Source organism: Vicia villosa, linkage group LG2 (assembly GCF_029867415.1).
Source record: "Vicia villosa cultivar HV-30 ecotype Madison, WI linkage group LG2, Vvil1.0, whole genome shotgun sequence".
NCBI lineage: Eukaryota > Viridiplantae > Streptophyta > Magnoliopsida > Fabales > Fabaceae > Vicia > Vicia villosa.
This window is the reverse complement of record NC_081181.1, coordinates 176,358,466-176,371,250: the sequence shown is the minus strand read 5'-3', so window position 1 is coordinate 176,371,250 and position 12,785 is coordinate 176,358,466. Positions and strand designations below refer to the sequence as shown.

Genomic DNA, 12,785 nt, shown 5'->3' with positions numbered 1-12,785 from the left:
TAACTTAGAAATCTAACATGTGTTGCTAAAAATTTATCAGCCACTATTTAAATAGTCCAGTGGTATTATTATACTTTATTTTGGTTCCACCATGTACAGAGAGATACACGAACACCATTTTGCTACTTTTATTTTTTAATTTTTTAATTGAATAAAATATTTAAATATAATAATAAAAATATTATAGAAACTTAGATATGGAGTTATGGTGTGCCGCGTCTTAGAATTTAGATATGTGTTCACATATAAGAACATGTGTTTTTTGGTTTTGGATTTGACTGAAAGGTGGAAGAGAGAGGCAAAATAGAATTAAGTAACACCTAGTTGAAGTCTTGGGGCACTCGTGTACTTTGTCGGTGTTCTGGTTGGAGATTGAGATAGATAGAGAGAAAAAGAAAAAGTGATTATGTTTGAATTGATGTCTATATTCAATTCATAAGCAGTCAAAAACAATTTGTTTATATATATAGATACTGTCTGTGTGTGTGTATGCTTATGTAATGTTCTCATCTTAATCTGTGTTTGGTTTTATATACCGACAGGTCATTTTTATGTGGGTTATTATATAATGTTTGTGCTTAAGTAATTATTTATTAGACCGTGAAACTTTTTTATTTTTGGGGGGTTTTGTAAGAAAAGGATTAGAATTTTGTAAGAAAAGGATTAGAAATGAGTTGCAACTTATACAAGTTGGGTAAGGTGAAATAGTTTAAGTGTATACCTATATATACTTCAACTTTTTTTGCGAGTTTTTCTACCGTTCTATTGTTTTTCGAATTTTTGTGACCACGAACATCAACATAAATTCATAAATTTTTGTAATTATTAAATTAAAAAGGTACAATGTCTGCATACCTACTCTGCCTATTAGGTATGACAATAAAACCCGTACACGCAGATACCCATCCGAACCCTCCTCAAAGTTGACGGGGAAACCCGTTTTAATTGGATTTGGATTCAAGTTTGAGTTTTTCACGATTACAAAATATGGGGATGGGTAGGGTAATGGGAACATGAGTACCTACCCCAAACCCATTCCCGAATCTGTCTCATTTATTTCATTGTGTATATTATTATATATTTTTGATAATTTAGAATATTAAATACATTGTCAAACTTTTGATATTTTGATTTGTATTTATTATTTAAAACGTTTTAAATGTATGTATGAATTTTTTTCGAAATTGTTTTGTTTTATTATTTATAAAGTAATTAAATTTTGAAAAAAATAAATATTTTTACTAAAAAAAATTGACTTCACTAAATGGATGGTGGCGGGGCGGGGATACCCGAACCTGTTTGAGTCGAATTTGGATTTTAATTCTCCATCCTCGTTTAGATTTGGGGCGGCGGAGAATGATGATTGTTTGAGGATTCGGATTTAAGTTTGGGGAATGTAATAACAGTTCCCGACCCGCCTCGTTGCCATCTCTACTGCCTATCCTCATTTTTTTGCGGGCCAGATCATATTTATTGACTTTTTAAACGCAGCAAATAATAAAAACGGATGCTTGATAAAAAACTGGGCAACTAATTTTACTTTTTTATGTTCTGTTTTTTCTCTTTTGTTTTAGAGATTGAGAGAGAGAGGAGGAGAAGATCATTGTGTTAGACTCAAAGAAATTGACGGTGATTGTGGTTGTTGTTGTCACTAGGGATGTCGCCCGAATTTTTTATTTGTTTATTTAATTCTATTTAATTATTGTGCATAAAAATAATAAGTGTGTTTTTTATTTTAATTTATTTTTTATTTTTTTGGATTTTTTTTAGTATTATGTGATAAAGTTGTTTTAAAACACTAATATAAGTCTTAAAATTTTATTACATTTGATACAAAATCTTATAAATATTATATTATGATAAACTAACTTAAATCAAATTATTTAAAAATATTTTAAATATACTAATTTAATTTATTATCTATATAATCAAAAGAGTTAGTTAATACTAATATCATTAATTTTTTTTAATGTATTATTAGAAAATAAAATCTAACAATATATTTTTTTTTATAAAAATATTAATAATTATGTGTTATGTCTTATCATAAAAAATTTAATAATAAATTTAGTTATGTGATAATTTTTAAAATTTTAATTATTAAAATATAAATTATTTAAACTTTACATTAAAGTTTAACAGAATGAATATATAATCATATTATTATTATTTTATGTGCAAAACTCGTCATCCAAAATTCTAAAGTCCATACTTTTTTAGATTATGACCAGTGGGCCTGATTGCCCTGCCCAATATTAACCCTGTTTGTACCTATAAAATGTAGGGTTAATACCTATTTTGCCCCCCTGCCATATGGGGTCTGTTTGAAAAACCCCCTGCCAAAAAAAAGTTGCAATAATTGCCTTAACAAATTTTAAAAGTTTTAATTTGTACCTTTAATCAGCCACATCATCAAAAATGCTGATTTGGCAAATTTTTTAAATTTTTTTTAATGATTTGTTATTCCACCTCATTTATTCACCCAAGACAATGACCTTATTACCCTTACTTCTATTACCCATTAAAACACAGATTGTAACCTTCATCTTCTAACTTCCATCTTCTACTACCAAACCACAATTCACTATGAAGCTCTCTCTCAAATTCCACAACACGAATGAAAACTAGCAAACCCAAATAACGACAACGAAACTCCCAATCCCCATTTTCAACAATCCCTTACTTTCAACCATCACCGCCACAGGTAACTCATCTTCCGATTTCTCATTCTCACTCTCAACAAATTTCCCAACTGGTCCAACTTTCAAACTTTCTTACACTCCCACCACCACACAAACCTCATATCTTCCCTTTTCTCTCTCCCTCAAATTCGGTTTAGGCCTTTCCGGTTCACCTCGTAATTCTCCCCTCGTCTTCTCTACTAATCTATCACTCTCTACTCCTTCCTCTTCTATCCCTCTTCTTCCTTCTTTCTCTCTTCACTTTAAACCCTAATTCGGTCATTTCTCTCTCCACAAAACCGTTCTCTCTGACTCTAACCTTAATCCTAACCCTAACACTAACACTAACACTAACACCCAAACTGTTTCTGATGATAACCCTCTTTCTCTTTCGCCTCAAATCGAAAAGGGTTTTGTTCCTTTTCAAGATGGATGTTCCTCCGGCTGGCAAAATTTGAACTTGGAACCATTTGGTCGTAGAGATGACAATAACAATAACAATAACTTTGTTGTTGGTTCTGTTGTCCCAGATGGTAAGAACAGTGAAAATGTGGTATTTCTCCTTGTATTGCTGTTATGGCTGGAACTATTCTACCTATGACACAAGGGTTATTGTTGAAATTTCGTTGGGGTGTGAATTTTCTGGGGAATAAGTCTGGTTTGAAAAACCATATTTGACCGTGAATAAAATTGGACTGGAGAGGATTGATGAAGTGAAGTTGGATGAATTGAACCGTGAGAATCGCGAAGCTTATTTGCAGATGGTGAAGGATTTATGTTTAAGGGTAATAAGGTCATTATCTCGGGTGATTAAATGAGGTGGAATAACAAATCATTAAAAAATTATAAAAAAATTTGCCAAATCAGCATTTTTGATGATGTGGCTGGCTAAAGGTACAAATTGAAACTTTTAAAATTTGTTAAGGCAATTATTGTAACTTTTTTTTTGCAGGTGGTTTTTTAAACAGACCCGATATGGCAGGGGACAAAATAGGTATTAACCCTAAAATGTATGTCTTGTCCATATAGTTAAGTTAATAATATTTTTGTTGTAAATTAAATTAATTATTTGTGTAATAATTAACTCTATATTCAATTATACTAGATGGGTGAGTAGTATATCTCAATTGGTACGTGTTGTTGTGTTAAACATGTTTAGACCATTAATTTAGAATATAATTTATATGTTAACATTTATTTATATTTATATATTAATGTAAATAAATTATTGATATTTATAAAAATAATATCTAAAAAAATATTCAATTAAATTAATTCTATTTTATATGTGATTAATTAAGTGTTGTAAGGGTGTAAAAAAATACATTGTTGCCACCAAAACGTATACGGTATTAGGGGTGCTCGCGGTGCGGTTTGGGCGATTTTGACGAAAAAAATCATCCGAACCGCAAGAGAAAAAATAGTGCGGCTTGGTTTGGTTCGGTTGACTTTTAAAAAAAATCCGAACCAAACCGAACCAAACTAATGCGGTTTGGTTCGGTTCGGTTGGTTCGGTTTTTTACAAATATTTTATTGAGCCATACATACACATATATATGACAACATAATTTTATATTTAGACATTCATACACTAACAAATAACAACAAAACTCGTCATATTTTGACAACAATTTTTCATGTAATATGTAAAAATTAAATTAGACAAAAGTGGAATATTAAACATAAAATAATAGCATAAAACAATATAAAATTATTATAATGAAACAAAAAAATAGAAGAGACGGAAGATTAGTGAAGATGAAAAAGAAAAAGAAAAAGTGTTGAGAGATTAGAGAAGAAGATGTGCGATAAAAATGAAACTGAAATTCAAAAAATTTACATAAAAATGAGAAGGTGAAAAAGAAAGAATATAGGAGAGTAAAGATTATAGAAGAAGAGGGAAGATGTATGTAGCAAAGAAGGTGAAATAATGTTATTAGAGATTTGAGAAGATCGGGACTGAAATTATATGTGTAAGGATGAGAAAATTGTTCGTATTCATAAGGCTAATGTATAATAGGTTTAATTTTGGGTTGGATGTGAGTTAAGTAAAATTTAGGTTGTAACATAATGCGGTTTGATTCGGTTTGGTTCGGTTTACAAAATACAAACCGCAAACCGAACCGAACCGTGCGGTTTTGTTAAAAAATGACCCAAACTAATCCGAACCAAATGCGGTTTCGGTTTGGTTTGGTTTCGTTTGCGGTTTTCTATTGGGTTGGTTTGGTTTTGAGCACCCCTATACGGTATATTTCCTCCGTTTCATATTATAAATAAATTTCACATTCGTTCAATATTTAATATATCATATATATATATATATATATATATATATATATATATATATATATATATATATATATATATATATATATATATATATATATATAGGACGTATCAAATGAGAACTTTGCTTCTTATGAGAACTGAGAACTTTTAATAACAACCATACGATTTAAATTCAATGGTCAGATATGCATTTATGTGATATGTATTTAATCCAGAATCTATCTATTAATTATTGTATCTTAAAATTTGAGTGAAATCTGAGGCATTGAATTTAAATCGTATGGTTATTATTAAAAGTTCTCAGTTCTCATAATAAGCAGAGTTCTCATTTGATATGTCTCCTATATATATATATATATATATATATATATATATATATATATATATATATATATATATATAGGGATAGGATCAAATGACACTAAGGTGTCAAAGTTTAATTTGACACCAAATCTCAACCGTTAAAAGAATCGATCTAACAGTCATACTAAATTAAATTAACTAATAATAAAATATGTATTGCCTATGTTTTCGCTTAAAAAATAGGCTATTTATATGACCATTTGATCAATTCTTTTAATGGTTAAGATTTGGTGCCAAATTAAACTTTGACACCTTTGTGTCATTTGATCCTATATATATATATATATATATATATATATATATATATATATATATATATATATATATATATATATATATATATATATATATATATATATATATATATATATAAAAAAAAAAGTAATAATCTATCTATAATTGAGGCTTGAGGATCTCCATGGTGGGTCAATGGATTTAGTTATTGGTGAAATTAAGAATGACATTTGCACGTTTGCTTAATTAACAACTTTAGTCTTTTGTTAATTTATAAGGCACATTTGAATATTTAGCCTATATGTGACTTTACAAGATAGATTACAAGAGGATGGATTGAAACTTTTAATTTGAAAAATAGGAGGATTACGTTATCATAATATTTAGGGTTAACGTAGTCTTATATTTTTTTCCATCTTAGTTTGTCTTTTTAGTCAATAATAGCACACAATTAAATTTAGGGTCAATTAATAACGGTAAATCGAATAAAAAAAATTTCAATATAAAATAAATCGAGTTTTTCTTTAGTCTATGTAGATCACACGTGTCATGAAAGTGTTAAATCAATCAAATTTGAGTAAACTTTGTTAGAACGTTCAATCACAAAATTGATAAATAATTGAGGATTTGAGTGTGTGAAGAAAGAGGGACTGAGAGAGAAGAGAAAGTTAGAGAGAAGAGAAAGTTAATGAGAGTAAGATTTTTCTATTTCATTCACTTTTTTTTACAAGCATACCTCTGAGGTATATATTCAAGTGATTGTGATACAAAAATATCAAGTTAAATAGCATAAAAAGTAAAAAGTCGGACCTTTACTCTTCATGAGCCATTTTTCTTTCGACTTCTTGTTCTTCTCATTGAAGCGAGCTTGCAAAGTGATCTCTGATTTTTATTTATCGTTATTTCTCTCCTCCATCCTTTTCTCATGAGCCTTAAGAGAGCTTTGAAGTTCCTCTTTGACCAATTTCGCAAGATCAATCAAATTTGAGTAAACTTTGTTAGAACGTTCAATCACAAAATTGATAAATAATTGAGGATTTGAGTGTGTGAAGAAAGAGGGACTGAGAGAGAAGAGAAAGTTAGAGAGAAGAGAAAGTTAATGAGAGTAAGATTTTTCTATTTCATTCACTTTTTTTTACAAGCATACCTCTGAGGTATATATTCAAGTGATTGTGATACAAAAATATCAAGTTAAATAGCATAAAAAGTAAAAAGTCGGACCTTTACTCTTCATGAGCCATTTTTCTTTCGACTTCTTGTTCTTCTCATTGAAGCGAGCTTGCAAAGAGATCTCTGATTTTTATTTATCGTTATTTCTCTCCTCCATCCTTTTCTCATGAGCCTTAAGAGAGCTTTGAAGTTCCTCTTTGACCAATTTCGCAAGATCCTTCGATTCCTCAATCGTCACCACAATGTTGTTAGATCTTGCCATTAAAAATGCAAGATCTTTGACACAACATTCAGCTCAGTAACAGTTTCTCCACACACCTTGATTTAGTTCACCAATCGAGTAATCTGCGTCACGTAATCGTCAATTGTCTCATTTTCCTCCATTTTAATCAATTCAAGCTAACGTTTGTGAGTTTGTAACCTCACCACCTCACTTTATCAGCTCCAGTATATGCCTTTTCTGGAATTTCCCAAGCTTGCTTCGACGATTTACAATCAACAACCTTTTCGAAGTTATTACTATTCACATATTGATGGATAAAGAACGGCCTTGAAGTCTTTCTTCTTCTATTCATTATGTGTTGCTCATTGTGCATCTGTTGCACATTTGACCAGGGGATTCACCCCGTTCTTGATCACTTCAAGAACATCTTGGTAGCCAAACAAAACCTTCATTTGCTTGCACCATTTGTCGTAGTTCTTCGCATCAAGGATTGGTAAGTTTGTAGGGATTCTTTCATTGAAGATAGAACTCATATTGCGCACTAGGTGTTTAGTGGATAGAACCAGGCTCTTGATGCCAAATGCGGCTTGTAACATAATGCGGCTTGGTTTGGTTTGCAAAATACAAACCGCAAACTGAACCGAACCGCACGGTTCTATTAGAAAATGAACCAAATACATCAGAAGCAAATGCATTTTTTTTGCGGTTTCATTTCAGTTTTGCGATTTTTATTGGGTCGATTCGTTTTGAACACCCCTACTCAAGATGCTTTTCAAAAGTTTGAGAGAAAAGTGTGTGTTTTGTGTTCTAAATCATAGAATGTTATGAAAGGGATTTGGAAAAACAATTTATATATGTGCTAGAGATAAGGCACAAAAATGAGAAAAAAATATCCATTTGATTAGAGTTAAGAGCAAATGGTATGAGTAGAGTCAAGAGAGTGAATAATTTAAATAAAGAATTAAAAACAAAGAAAAACTACTTCTACAGTTCGAATCAAACTTTTCATGATTTGAGTTGTGTGATTCGAGTCAGATTAATCCATGATTCAAATCAAGATTATATAATCCAAAATATGCATCTAAAATTTGATTCGAGTCAAGCATTTTTATGATTCGAATAAAAACCTCCATGACTCGAGTCATACTTTTCTATGAATCGAATCAAATTCACGGAAGAAAAATCTTATTTTTTTTTTCATAATCCATATTTCATTTGAGTTACCCTTTTTCATGATTTGAATAAAGCAGACATAATCTATTTATGAATTTTCACATTTAATTGTATTCGAGTAATTCGAGTTAATGAATTCCATGATTCGAATCACATTTTAAAAAATTCAAACTTTAACAAAAATGGAGTGCTATTTTGAATCTTGGCACAGTTTGAATCATGATTTCATGTGATTTCTTGATCCAAATCACAGACTAGTTGACTAGAAACATATTGTTTTGACTTTAAGCAAATGGTTCAATTTATGCATGCGTAAAAATGACCTAACACTTAACCCTAAAATGCGCAATTACGTGAAGAGATTCAATTAGGACAAATAAATCAAAATAAGCAATAAAACAAACTAGGGAAAATCCTTAAATGCATAGCAACTTCACTATGAACGCGTGCAAGAAACAATTTTCATATGTACTAGAAATTATAAGCTCTCCAACCCAACCTCAATATTAACAAGGTTTCTAAAACCCCCTAAATTTTTGTTGCACCATTCAGGTGCAATGAGACTAAACCACGTGGAAAATATTTGTTGGGTTACAACCTCGTAGTCGATATTATCAAGAGATATTTTGGGATGTTGTTGAAACTCATGAGTATGCCTATGTATAAGAAGCTTAATCATGATTGAATATGCAATTTAGTGAATTTTCACAGAGGTTATAAAACTTCCAAATTTTCCATACTTTTAAAGAAAGATGGAAAATCAACTATGGAGCATATATTCACGATACAAAATGGTGAAAAGAGCCCAATAAATTTTATAAGTTGTAGTTTTTCCCTTTATATTTGATAGGAACTCATTTGGCACAATATTCTTATCTTACATCAAACTCCATACAAAAGTGTTTGCTTAACAAGTTCTATTGGCCTCAACCTAAATTTACATACAAGTAGATGAATCAACAATGTAATTCATCTAAAGGTTGATGAAGAAAGAAAGGAAGTTTTCCATCTAATTTCTCAATATTCAATATATTTCAATGAACATCAATTGTATGCATTCTCAACTAGAAGAGAAAATGGTGGGACATGCTTTTTACAACTTGAATGAATTGGATTCTAGGATAGTACACATTGAATAATTCATTCAAGAGAAAGAGAAGAAACCTAACATACATTTTCACAAAGGCTCTTTAAGGACGGGGAAATAACATACATATGTGACAAACTTGAAATCTACAATCTATATGCTTTAACTTAGGGGGTTTTGAGACATGATTGATTTATATATAATTAGTATTTGATTATATTATGATTGATCATGTATTTATTTCTTCCCATTAATCAAGATATTCTCGTTTTACATTAGTCAATATAAACAATACTAAGTTAGGAGTCATTCTCTTAATTCATTCCAAGAGTTTGGATATTCAAATTCTTATTAGATCCTAAGGTTTATAATAATCAAGTCGAATATGAGATCATGATTATGGGACTTAAGATATTGTAAATCCTTGTTATGGACTATAATTATATAGGAGTCATGAGTGATTCTCAATTGGTAATCAAAGAGATTACAGAAGAATATATAAATTTCTATATCAAAACCTCCAATAAAGATGTGAAATGGCTATGTTAAAAAATAATTATAAATGTGAGTAGTATGGAGAATTTTCACATTGATTAAGAAAGTGAAAACTTCAACATTTATAAGTGAGAGAATTTACACATCTATCACATTAAGGTTTTAGATAAATATGTGGTGTGTTTCACAAATATTTATTGCTCAAAAAAAAATTTAAAAAATTAAAAATGCTTCTCGTTTGACCGCCCGAATTACGCCAACACAGGTACAAGTGTATGTGGCCCGAATTGCACCATAATAAATTGTTCCATCAAGCTTCTAGTTATTAGGAAGTCCCGCCCAAACTTATGCATGAGGAATATCAAATGGAAAGTCGTATAGAAGTGGTTGAAGTCTAGATCAAAGAGCTTGTTGACTACTTGAAAAAATATATGTATACCTAATTATACTTCAACTTCAAACCGTAAGCACTTATTAATGTGTTAATAATGGAAATTGGTATAAGAGTGACGTTCTCCAAAAAATGTATGAAAAAAAGTCTTTAACAGTAATGAGTTAAGTTCACGAAGACTTTGTGTTCTCCTTGAGCTGTTCCAGTGATGAAATTGTTGATCTATTCATAGGGATACTATTGGACACCATAATGGTTGGATGTTTCTAATATGCTATTATTTATGTAGCAGCATTTGTTAACCCAGGCTAAAAGATAATGTAGTGTAGAGGGATATTTATCTATAAATAAAATTAAAGTTGTCTATAGATATTATATTTACAAAATTTGTTTAACACGTTTTTTGTTTTGTTTTAATTTATCCAACTATCTTTTTTCTTTTCATTTTAATTTATAAATTTCTTTGTTTAGTTTATAGAAAAAAATATTCTTACTTTAATACTCTTTGATGAAGTTAAACCTAGAAGAAAGATCGGTTTGATAATAATTTTGCATCATAAAATTGTATCTTATTTTATTACTTTATAATTTATTTTTTAGACGCTATTTCAAATAGCATGTTAACTTATAATTTATAGTTTTTTATTTTTTTTTATTTTTTATTATTTTAACTAAAATCCACTTTTACTTTTTAAAATTTATTTAAATTTTAAATTAAACAACTATATATTAAATATTTTTTATGTCATTATAATTTCTCCACTAATTGAACCACTAATTTTACCAAATACTTCAATTAACTTATCTGGTATAAGTTATCAGTAATCAACTATAAATTATAAGTTATCAGTCATCAACTATCACTCACAGTTAACTCATCAATCAAATGCTATTTTTATCAGACAGAGCCATAAAAATCATAGTTAAGAATTATTAGTCGACTAATCATAAAACATTTTTTTCTATTATAATGATAACAATATTTTATAAGGATTAATAAAAATTAATAAAAATGTTTTTTTTACTCATTGATCTATTTGTTAAATATTCATATTATAAAATCGTAAGAAACTAATTAGAGTAAAATTATGAATTTAGTTAAATATTATTTACAATTAAAATATTAAAAAACTTGACGCACTAATTTGATATACTAAGGTGAAGATTCGGATACCTTTGAATTTAGTTAAGTACCAATACACTTGGATTTCCTAACATGTTTATTCAATGGATCCTGACTGTTATGAACACAGTGACTTATGTCTTCAACATAAATGGTGCCATTTCTGAGGTTTTGCAAGCAAAAAGAGGATTAAGGCAAGGGGACCCAATCTCCCCCTTGCTCTTTGTCATCATGATGGAGTACTTCCATAGGCTTCTTCTGAAAATGAAAGCTAACCCTGATTTTCATCATCATGCAAAGAGTGAGAAAATTGATCTAATTAACCTCACTTTTGCAGATGATGTGTTACTTTTTTGCAGGAGTGATGTGCAGTCTGTGAAGCTGCTACTGGATACCATAGAGCAGTTCTCCAACTCAACTGGGCTTAAGGTGAACCCTAAAAAGTGTAGATTCTACTGTGGTGGTTTGAGTGTAGAAGAGAGACTAGTTATGAAAGCCATTACTACATTTGAGGAATGGCAGCTTCCCATGAGATACCTGGGAGTTCCTATAACTAGTAAAAGATTGAACATTCATCACTACATGCCTTTAATAGAGAAGATTGTGCAAAGAATGACTCACTGGACGTCTAAAGTGTTGAGCTATGCAGGTCGCATTCAACTTGTGAAGAGCATTAGTGTGGCCATAACACAGTATTGGATGCATTGTCTACCTCTGCCCCAATTTGTCATCAGGAAAATTGAAGTTATATGTAGAAGTTTTATCTGGGCTGGAAGTACTGAGGTGTCTAGGAAAAGTCCTGTGGCCTGGGATTCTGTTTGTAAACCCAGGGAGCAGGGGGTCTAGGTCTCTACAACCTCTCTTCTTGGAATGATATTGCTATGGCTAAGTGCTTATGGAATCTGTGTATTAAGGCAGATACCTTATGGGTCAAATGGGTGCACCAGTATTTCTTAAAAGGAAATGATGTAATGGCTGTTTCTGCAGGTACTACCAGCTCGTGGATCCTAAAAAAATCATGAACATGAGGGAATATGTGCTGAGATACCCGAGGATTTGGGCGAAGATGGTGAGTAATAGAAGATTCAACATGAGCCAGATGTACGAGACTTTGAATGCTGATGGGGTAAAGGTTATTTGGAGACACCTGTTCAGGAACAATGCTGCTAGACCAAGGGCTCTGCATACCCTGTGGATGGCATGCCATGAAAAGCTTCCAACTAAAGAGAGACTAGAAAGATTTAATATGATTAATGATGATTTGTGCAGCCTGTGCTATGGGGAGATTGAAACTTTAGAGCATCTGTTCTTTCAGTGCAGGAAGACTAAGTACATTTTGATGAGTGTGCTCCAATGGCTTGAGGTGGAACACCAACCGAAGAGCTGGAGAGAGGAGCTTGCTTGGGTCCTTCAAGCAACAAAGAGGAAAGGGTGGAAAGCAAATAGCTTTTGCTGAAACAGTTTATAGGACTTGACAATATAGAAACGACATAGTTTTTGGAAATAACAATTCTAGGAATACTATAAATAGCATAATTGATTGAATTGTGTATAGG

General features: G+C 30.8%; 1 pseudogene; it reads left to right on the top strand.

Annotated features, from left to right (window-relative positions):
* Nucleotides 1–2,586: 2,586 nt before the first annotated feature.
* LOC131650719 (uncharacterized) lies at nucleotides 2,587–12,527 on the top strand (annotated as a pseudogene).
* The last annotated feature ends 258 nt before the right edge of the window (nucleotides 12,528–12,785 follow it).